Raw genomic sequence first — 9667 nt, 5'->3', positions numbered from 1 at the left:
AGGCTTTTATTTTGAAATTTTGCTGTGCTTTTATTTTGAAAGGCAGAGACAAGAAGATCTGAACTGGTCAAAATTTGGATTGGAGTTACTCAAAAGGCTGTGTGAAGCTGAGAGGTTTAACTGGCAAATTGTGCTGTAAAGTAATTTTGAAAGGCAGAGACTAAAGATCTCACCTGGTCAAAATTTGGATTGGAGTTACTCTAAAGGCTGTGTGAAGCTGAGAGGTTTAACTGGCATTTTTTGGTCTGTTTCAGGCTTTTATTTGAAATTGTGCTGTGCTTTTATTTTGAAAGCAGAGACAGGAAGATCAGACCTGGTAAACTTTGGATTGGAGTAAAGGCTGTGTGAAGCTGAGAGGTTTAACTGGAGTTTTCAGTCCGTCACAGGCTTTTATTTTGAAATTGTGCTGTGCTTTTATTTTGAAAGGCAGCGACAGAAGATCTCACCTGGTCAAATTTGGATTGGAGTTACTCTAAAGCAGGGGTGTCAAACTCAGTTCCTGGAGGTCCACTATCCTCTATGTTCCAGATGTTTTTCTTACAACACACCTGATTCAAATGATAGCCATCATGAGCTCAGCAGAAGCCTGATAACGAGCCTGATCATTTGAATCAGGTGTGTTGGAACTGAGTTTGACACCCCTGCTCTAAAGGCTGTGTGAAGCTGAGAGGTTTGTGATTTTCAGGCTGAAATGCAGCTCCTGTGGAGGTATTGGGTGTGAAGGTGGGTGTGGCACACCAATGAGTCTGTGTGTGTGCGTGGACATGCCTGCGCGTGTGTAAGGGCGGTTGCTATGGGCCCCCATAGCAACGGTGCCTGCCACAGACAGCAGAAAAGTGCTTCTCAGCAGCAGCGCGCAACGTCTCGTTCTGGCGCTAATTGTGGGCTAACCGTGAATGCTAGCTGAAAAAAATGACCGTGAGCGAGAGGAAGGCCGTGGCTTTCCATAAATGTAATTATTTTTCCAAATATTGTGAGAAATGACCGAGTTACAGCGATTTAAAAAACACTGTCCCTCCGTGAGGCAGATGATTCAGTTTACATTGGTTCCTATGGAGAGAACGGTGCGACTTTGGTCTAAACTGCTGCCTGCCATTTCACTTCAGAAAGAGCTAGATCTTCAAACTTGGATTCATTTGAATCCCAGGAAAATTGTCTACAATCTGACCAAATTTCATTTCCTAACTTTATCGTTTGGTCGTGAGGGCGATGCGATCGGGAAATTTTCAGGCGGATTTTTCACTCTCCTCCACTCTACCAACTGACATGCCGCACTCTAACCAGAGCAGATTTTGAGAATTTTCACTTTTTTGAGGACTCACTGATCAAAAACTGTAAATCTCAGCCTGACATAAAATACATTCCTGCGGAGACAAGAAAAATACTGCGTTTTGATGGTTAAATGAAGTTTCTAGGTGAACGTATGGCGAAGCAGTGGTTTGGAAAAAAGGGATTTTTTGAGCCGATTTTTTTCGGTCCCCATTCATTTCTATGGGACTTTTTTGGCAGTTTTTTGCGAATAATTCTGCGAAAAAATGACGAATTTCTTAGAAAAGTCATAGCCCGGGATTCCCGATGAAGCCGCACGTTTTGATATATAATTTGTTTTGTTTTCTCAAAGCCCTAGGACGAGTTAGCGAATCGAAAAACGGCGGAAGTTGAAGAAAATATAACTAGACAATTCCCGCTCGCGGAAATCGTGGGAGGGGCTCGGGATGTGTGCATGTCCGGAGAGGCGTATTTATTCTAAGGCTGTGTGAAGCTGAGAGGTTTTGGTGACATTTTCCGTCCGTCACAGACTTTTATTTTGAAATTGTGCTGTGCTTTTATTTTCAAAGGCAGAGACATGAAGATCTCACCTGGTCAAAATTTGGATTGGAGTTACTGTAAAGGCTGTGTGAAGCTGAGAAGTTTAACTGGCAATTGTGCTGTGCTTTTATTTTGAAAGGCAAAGACAGGAAGACTCACCTGGTCAATATTTGGATTTGGAGTTACTGTAAAGGCTGTGTGAAGCTGAGAGGTTCACTGGCGTTTTCCAGTCTGTCACAGGCTTTTATTTTGCAATTGTGCTGTGCTTTTATTTTGAAAGGCAAGACAAGAAGATCTCACCTGGTCAACATTTGGATTGGAGTTACCCCAAAAGCAGGGATGTCAAACTCAGTTCCTGGAGGTCCACTATCCTCTGTGTTCTAGATGTTCCTTCTTACAACACACCTGATTCAATAATCAGCTCATCATTAATCCCAGCAAAAGCCTGATAACGAGCCCGATCATTTGAATCAGGTGTGTTGGAACTGATCTGACACCCCTGCTCTAAAGGCTGTGTGAAGCTCAGAGGTTGAACTGATTTCAGGCTGAAATGCAGCTCCTGTGGAGGTATTGGGTGTGAAGGTGGGTGTGGCACTCCAATGAGTCTGTGTGTGTGGCGTGGGAGCATGCTCTGCGCGTGTGTCAAGAGCGGTTGCTATGGGCCTGCATAGCAACGGTGCCTGCCACAGACAGGCAGAAAGTGGCTTCTCAGCAGCAGCGCGCAACGTCCCATTCTGGCACCAATTGTGGGCTAACCGTTAATGCTAGCTGAAAACCGAAATGACCGTGAGCGAGAGGAAAGCTGTGGCTTTCCCTAAATGTAATTATTTTCCAAATATTGTGAGAAATGACCGAGTTACAGCGATTTAAAAAACACTGTCCCTCCATGAGGCAGATGATTCAGTTTACATTGGTTCTTATGGAGAGAACGGTGCGACTTTGGTCTAAACTGCTGCCTGCCATTTCACGTCAGAAAGAGCTAGGTCTTCAAACTTGGATTCATTTGAATCCCAGGAAATTTGTCTACAATCTGACCAAATTTCATTCCCCTACCATTTATCGTATGGTCGTGAGGGCGATGCGATCGTGAAATTTTCAGGCGGATTTTTCTCCTCTCCTCCACTCTACCAACTGACATGCCGCACTCTAACCAGAGCAGATTTTGAGAATTTTCACTTTTTTGAGGACTCACTGATGAAAAACTGTAAATCTCAGCCTGACATAAAATACATTCCTGCGGAGACAAGAAAAATCCTGCGTTTTGATGGTTAAATGAAGTTTCTAGGTGAACGTATGGCGAAGGAGTGGCGTTTGGAAAACAGTGGATTTTTTGAGCCGATTTTTTTCAGTCCCCATTCATTTCCTATGGGACTTTTTTCGCAGTTTTTTGCGAATAATTCTGCGAAAAAATGACGAATTTCTTAGAAAAGTCATAGCACACTATTCCCGAAGAAGCCGCACGTTTTGATATATAATTTTGGGTTTTCTCAAAGCCCTAGGACGAGAAGCGAATCGAAAAACGGCGGAAACGTGAAGAAGTTTAATAAACGCAACAGGAGAACAATAGTGGCTCGGGCTGCATGCTGCAGCCCCGAGCCCCTAACTAGACAATTCCCGCACGCGGAAATCGTGGGAGGGGCTCGGGATGTGTGCATGTCCGGAGCTGGGCAGGAGAGGGGTTTTTTGGTCCGTCACAGGCTTTTATTTTGAAATTGTGCTGTGCTTTTATTTTGAAAGGCAGAGACAGGAAGATCTCACCTGGTCAAAATTTGGATTGAAGTTACTGTAAAGGCTGTGTGAAGCTGAGATGTTTAACTGGCGTTTCCAGTCTGTCGCAGGCTTTTATTTTGAAATTGTGCTGTGCTTTTACTTTGAAAGGCAGAGACAGGAAGATCTGACCTGGTCAAAATTTCAATTGGAGTTACTCTAAAGGCTGTGTGAAGCTGAGAGGTTTAACTGGCAAATTGTGCTGTAAAGTAATTTTGAAAGGCAGAGACAGGAAGATCTCACCTGGTCAAAATTTGGATTGGAGTTATTGTAAAGGCTGTGTGAAGCTGAGAGGTTGAACTGGTGTTTTCAGGCCAATCGCAGGCTTTTATTTTGAAATTGTGCTGTGCTTTTACTTTGAAAGGCAGAGACAGGAAGATCTGACCTGGTCAAAATTTCAATTGGAGTTACTCTAAAGGCTGTGTGTGAAGCTGAGAGGTTTAACTGGCAAATTGTGCTGTAAAGTAATTTTGAAAGGCAGAGACGGAAGATCTCACCTGGTCAAAATTTGGATTGGAGTTATTGTAAAGCTGTGTGAAGCTGAGAGGTTGAACTGGTGTTTTCAGGCCAATCGCAGGCTTTTATTTTGAAATTGTGCTGTGCTTTTATTTTGACAGGCAGAGACAGGAAGATCTCATCTGGTCAACATTTGCATTGGAGTTACTGTAAAGCAGGGGTCTCAAACTCAGTTCCTGGAGAACCACTATCCTCTGTGTTCCAGATGTTTCCTTCTTACAACACACCTGATTCAAATGATTAGCTCATCATTAAGCTCAGCAGAAGCCTGATAACGAGCCTGATCATTTGAATCAGGTGTGTTGGAACTGAGTTTGACACCCCTGCTCGAAAGGCTGTGTGAAGCTGAGAGGTTAAACTGGCGTTTTCGGGTTCATCGCAGGCTTTTATTTTGAAATTGTGCTGTGCTTTTATTTTGAAAGGCCGAGACAGAAAGATCTGACCTGGTCAAATTTGGATTGGAGTTACTGTAAAGCAGGGTCTCAAACTCAGTTCCTGGAGGTCCACTATCCTCTATGTTCTAGATGTTTCCTTCTTCCAACACACCTGTTTCAAATAATCAGCTCATCATCAAGCTCAGCAGAAGCCTGATAACGAGCCTGATCATTTGAATCAGGTGTGTTGGAACTGAGTTTGACACCCCTGCTCTAAAGGCTGTGTGAAGCTGAGAGGTTGAACTGATTTTCAGGCTGAAATGCAGCTCCTGTGGAGGTATTGGGTGTGAAGGTGGGTGTGGCACACCAATGAGTCTGTGTGTGTGCGTGGGAGCATGCCTGCGCGTGTGTAAGGGCGGTTGCTATGGGCCACCATAGCAACGGTGCCTGCCACAGACAGCAGAAAAAGTGCTTCTCAGCAGCAGCGCGCAACGTCTCGTTCTGGCGCTAATTGTGGGCTAACCGTGAATGCTAGCTGAAAACCGAAATGACCGTGAGCGAGAGGAAGGGCCGTGGCAAACCATAAATGTAATTATTTTCCAATATTGTGAGAAATGACCGAGTTACAGCGATTTAAAAAACACTGTCCCTCCATGAGGCAGATGATTCAGTTTACATTGTTCTAATGGGAGAGAACGGTGCGACTTTGGTCTAAACTGCTGCCTGCCATTTCACTTCAGAAAGAGCTAGGTCTTAAACTTGGATTCATTTGAATCCCAGGAAAATTGTCTACAATCTGACCAAATTTCATTCCCCTAACGTTTATCGTTTGGTCTGTGAGGGCGATGCGATCGGTGAAATTTTCAGGCGAATTTTTCTCCTCTCCTCCACTCTACCAACTGACATGCCGCACTCTAACCAGAGCAGATTTTGAGAATTTTCACTTTTTTGAGGACTCACTGATCAAAAACTGTAAATCTCAGCCTGACATAAATACATTCCTGCGGAGACAAGAAAAATCACTGCGTTTTGATGGTTAAATGAAGTTTCTAGGTGAACGTATGGCGAAGCAGTGGCGTTTGGAAAAAAGTGGATTTTTTCAGCCGATTTTTTTCACTCCCCATTCATTTTCAATGGGACTTTTTTCGTAGTTTTTTGCGAATAATTCTGCGAAAAAATGAGGAATTTCTTAGAAAAGTCATAGCCCGGGATTCCCGATGAAGCCGCACGTTTTGATATATAATTTGCTTTGGTTTTCTCAAAGCCCTAGGACGAGTTAGCGACCGAAAAACGGCGGAAACGTTAGGAATAATAAAAGAGAATAATAATAAACGCCACAGGAGAACAATAGTGGCTCGTGGCTTCGCCACGAGCCACTCTCCTCCCATTGCTTTGCAATGGAGAGGAGAGTGGCTCGTGTCGAAGCCCGAGCCCCTAACTAGACAATTCCCGCTCGCGGAAATCGTGGGAGGGGCTCGGGATGTGTGCATGTCCGGAGCTGGGCAGGAGAGGGTATTTTTTGGTCCGTCACAGGCTTTTATTTTCAAATTGTGCTGTACTTTTATTTTGAAAGGCACAGACAGGAAGATCTGACCTGGTCAAAATTTGAATTGGAGTTACTCTAAAGGCTGTGTGAAGCTGAGAGGTTTAACTGGCATTTTTTGGTCTGTTGCAGGCTTTTATTTTGAAATTGTGCTGTGCTTTTATTTTGAAAGGCAGAGACAGGAAGATCAGACCTGGTTAAAATTTGGATTGGAGAAAAGGCTGTGTGAAGCTGAGAGATTTAACTGGCGTTTCCAGTCCGTCGCAGGCTTTTATTTTGAAATTGTGCTGTGCTTTTATTTTGAAAGGGAAAAACAGGAAGATCTCACCTGGTCAACATTTGGATTGGAGTTACTGTAAAGGCTGTGTGAAACTGAGAGGTTTAATCGGCATTTCCAGTCTTTCCCAGCCTTTTATTTTGAAATTTTGCTGTGCTTTTACTTTGAAAGGCACAGACAGGAAGATCCGACCTTGGATTGGAGTTACTGTAAAGCACGGGTGTGAAACTCAGTTCCTGGAGGTCCACTATCCTCTGTGTTCTAGATGTTTCCTTCTTCAAAACACCTGATTCAAATGATTAGCTATCATTAAGCTCAGCAGAAGCCTGATAACGAGCCTGATCATTTGTATCAGGTGTGTTGGAACTGAGTTTGACACCCCTGCTGTAAAGGCTGTGTGAAGCTGAGAGGTTGAACTGATTTTCAGGCCGAAATGCAGCTTCTGTGGAGGTATTGGGTGTGAAGGTGGGTGTGGCACACCAATGAGTCTGTGTGTGTGCGTGCCACCATGCCTGCGCGTGTGTAAGGGCGGTTGCTATGGGCCCCCATAGCAACGGTGCCTGCCACAGACAGCAGAAAAGTGCTTCTCAGCAGCAGCGCGCAACGTCTCATTCTGGCGCTAATTGTGGGCTAACCGTGAATGCTAGCTGAAAACCGAAATGACCGTGAGCGAGAGGAAGGCTGTGGCTTTCCATAAATGTAATTATTTTCCAAATATTGTGAGAAATGACCGAGTTACAGCGATTTAAAAAACACTGTCCCTCCATGAGGCAGATGATTCAGTTTACATTGGTTCCTAATGGAGAGAACGGTGCGACTTTGGTCTAAACTGCTGCCTGCCATTTCACTTCAGAAGAGCTAGGTCTTCAACTTGGATTCATTTGAATCCCAGGAAATTTGTCTACAATCTGACCAAATTTCATTCCCCTAACATTTATGGTTTGGTCGTGAGGGCGATGCGATCGTGAAATTTTCAGGCGGATTTTTCTCCTCTCCTCCACTCTACCAACTGACATGCCGCACTCTAACCAGAGCAGATTTGAGAATTTTCACTTTTTTGAGGACTCACTGATCAAAAACTGTAAATCTCAGCCTGACAATAAAATACATTCCTACGAAGACAAGAAAAATCACTGCATTTTGATGGTTAAATGACTTTTCTAGGTGAACGTATGGCGAAGGAGTGGCGTTTGGAAAAAAGTGGATTTTTTCAGCCGATTTTTTTCACTCCCCATTCATTTCCTATGGGACTTTTTTCGCAGTTTTTTGCGAATAATTCTGCGAAAAAATGACGAATGTCTTAGAAAAGTCATAGCACACTATTCCCGATGAAGCCGCACGTTTTGATATATAATTTGCTTTGGTTTTCTCAAAGCCCTAGGACGAGTTAGCGACCGAAAATCGGCGGAAACGTGAAGAAAAAATGATATTGGGGTAGTAATGGAAATACTAGACAATTCCCGCTCGCGGAAATCGTGGGAGGGGCTCGGGATGTGTGCATGTCCGGAGCTGGGCAGGAGAGGGTTATTTTTTGGTCCGTCATAGGCTTTTATTTTGAAATTGTGCTGTGCTTTTATTTTGAAAGGCAGAGACAAGAAGATCTCACCTGGTCAAAATTTGGATTGGAGTTACTCTCAAGGCTGTGTGAAGCTGAGAGGTTTAACTGGCATTTTTTGGTCTGTTGCAGGCTTTTATTTTGAAATTGTGCTGTGCTTTTATTTTGAAAGGCAGAGACAGGAAGATCAGACCTGGTTAAACTTTGGATTGGAGTAAAGGCTGTGTGAAGCTGAGAGGTTTAACTGGTGTTTTCAGGCCTATCGCAGGCTTTTATTTAGAAATTGTGCTGTGCTTTTATTTTGAAAGGCAGAGACAGGGAGATCTCACCTGTTCAAAATTTGGATTGGAGTTATTGTAAAGGCTGTGTGAAGCTGAGAGGTTTAACTGGTGTTTTCAGGCCCATCACAGGCTTTTATTTTGAAATTGTGCTGTGCTTTTATTTTGAAAGGGAAAGACATGAAGATCTCACCTGGTCAACATTTGGATTGGAGTTACTCTAAAGCAGGGGTGTCAAACTCAGTTCCTCGAGGTCCACTATCCTCTATGTTTTAGATGTTTCCCTGTTCCAACACACCTGATTCAAATAATCAGCTCATCATTAAGCTCAGCAGAAGCCTGATAACGAGCCTGATCATTTGAATCAGGTGTGTTGGAACTGAGTTTGACACCCCTGCTCTCAAGGCTGTGTGAAGCTGAGAGGTTTGAACTGATTTTCAGGCTGAAATGCAGCTCCTGTGGAGGTATTGGGTGTGAAGGTGGGCGTGGCACACCAATGAGTCTGTGTTGTTGCGTGCGAGCCATGCCTGCGCGTGTGTAAGGGCGGTTGCTATGGGCCCCCATAGCAACGGTGCCTGCCACAGACAGCAGAAAAGTGCTTCTCAGCAGCACCGCGCAACGTCTCGTTTCTGGCGCTAATTGTGGGCGAACCGTTAATGCGAGCTGAAAACTAAAATGACCGTTGAGCGAGAGGAAGGCTGTGGCTATCCATAGATATGATTATTTTCCAAATATTGAGGAGAAATGACCGAGTTACAGCGATTTAAAAAACACTGTCCCTCCATGAGCCAGATGATTCAGTTACATTGGTTCTTATGGGGAGAACGGTGCGACTTTTGGTCTAAACTGCTGCCTGCCATTTCCCTTCAGAAAGAGCTAGGTCTTCAAACTTGGATTCATTTGAATCCCAGGAAAATTGTCTACAATCTGACCAAATTTCATTCTCCTAACATTTATCGTTTGGTCGTGAGGGCGATGCGATCGTGAAATTTTCAGGCGATTTTTTCTCCTCTCTCCACTCTACCAACTGACATGCCGCACTCTAACCAGAGCAGATTTTGAGAATTTTCACTTTTTTGAGGACTCCACTGACGAAAAACTATTAAATCTCAGCCTGACATAAAATACATTCCTGCGAAGACAAGAAACATCACTGCGTTTTGATGGTTAATGAAGTTTCTAGTGGACCGTATGGCGAAGCAGTGGCGTTTGGAAAAAAGTGGATTTTTGAGCGAATTTTTTCACTCCCCATTCATTTTCTATGGGACTTTTTTTCGCAGTTTTTTGCGAATAATTCTGCGAAAAAATGGACGAATGTTCTTAGAAAAGTCATAGCACACTATCCGATGAAGCCGCACGTTTTGATATATAATTTGCTTTGATTTTCTCAAAGCCCTAGGAGGAGATAGCGATCGAAAAACGGCGGAAACGTGAAGAAAAAGAAAAGATAAACGCAACAGGAGAACAATAGTGGCTCGTGGCTTCGCCACGAGCCACTCTCCTCCCATTGCTTTGCAATGGAGAGGAGAGTGGCTCGTGTCGAAGCCC

The sequence above is a fragment of the Acanthochromis polyacanthus genome, chromosome 20, assembly GCF_021347895.1.
Source record: "Acanthochromis polyacanthus isolate Apoly-LR-REF ecotype Palm Island chromosome 20, KAUST_Apoly_ChrSc, whole genome shotgun sequence".
In the NCBI taxonomy this organism is placed as follows: Eukaryota; Metazoa; Chordata; class Actinopteri; family Pomacentridae; genus Acanthochromis; species Acanthochromis polyacanthus.
Note: the sequence above shows the minus strand (reverse complement) of the source record.